Here is a 1,087-nt window from a genome sequence, read left to right as displayed (position 1 = left end):
GTCAATTACACTAATTTGTCGCTTAGCTTCCTCAGTAAGGGTCTGTACTACAAAAGCAACTTTTTTCTCCTCTGTTAAATCCTGAGTGCCCAATAATCCTTTAATCTGTTCTCTCCATTCCCTGTATTTCTCCTCACCTTCTATGCCCGAAAACTTAGGTAGCCACGGTGCCCCTGGATACACTGGCATCATCATCATTACTTTCTTGATTCAACCAAACAAAACAAAACAAAAAGCAGCAAAACAGCAAAATTTCAATACAGTTTCTCTTAGGGATTTTGTGTTGTTCTCTACCCAGTCCTGCCGCGCTACGCCAAATATGTGACGGTGGCCAGGTTGTCACATGTAACTTGCCACTTCTTTTTAGAATGCTGACACTCTTTACTTTGTCTCAATAATAAATAAATAACAATACACATTAAACTCACAACAATAAAATATCAGTTGCACGGTAAAGTGCGGGGTGCGTAATTACTGTGAGAATAATACTGTTTGTTAGGTACTGCAAGACTACGCCACCTTTTTATTTAAGAGGTAGGGTCCTCTGTAACACTCTTTCTTAGGCTATTCACAGGTTCGAGTTTACCCAGGTAAGTACAATACTTTTAAATGAGAACAACACTTCAACACATATCCCTTGGAGAAAGCTGGACGGAAACAGGTTTGTATAAAAAGGTAATCTATTTTATTAAGCTAATACAGTGGCGTCTATAAGCCATAAAATATTGAAAAGCATAAACAAAATATAACACTAATTCTAAAACCTCAACCTCCTAATGCGCCCACTAACTAACTAAAATACAGGAATACAGACAATCACCAAACACTAAAAACAGGCAGGGCTTGTGCAAACTATAGCAAATAAATAATGAATTTAGCGTTAAAGTGCCAACTATTACTGAAGCAGTAAAGTGCCAAGTGCCAATTCAATTGCTATATGTCATATACTCATCACGGTTCAATGAAAAAGGTGGGAATGTCCTTATATGGGGTTTAACTGGAGCGGGGGTTTAGGCCAGGAATCACTGTCTCTTCTTGTCTTCGTGCGTATTGCCTGCAATCATAGAAACTAGAACCAGTTCATCTG

The sequence above is a fragment of the Gymnoscopelus microlampas genome, assembly GCF_963454915.1.
Source record: "Gymnoscopelus microlampas genome assembly, chromosome: 7".
NCBI lineage: Eukaryota > Metazoa > Chordata > Actinopteri > Myctophiformes > Myctophidae > Gymnoscopelus > Gymnoscopelus microlampas.
Note: the sequence above shows the minus strand (reverse complement) of the source record.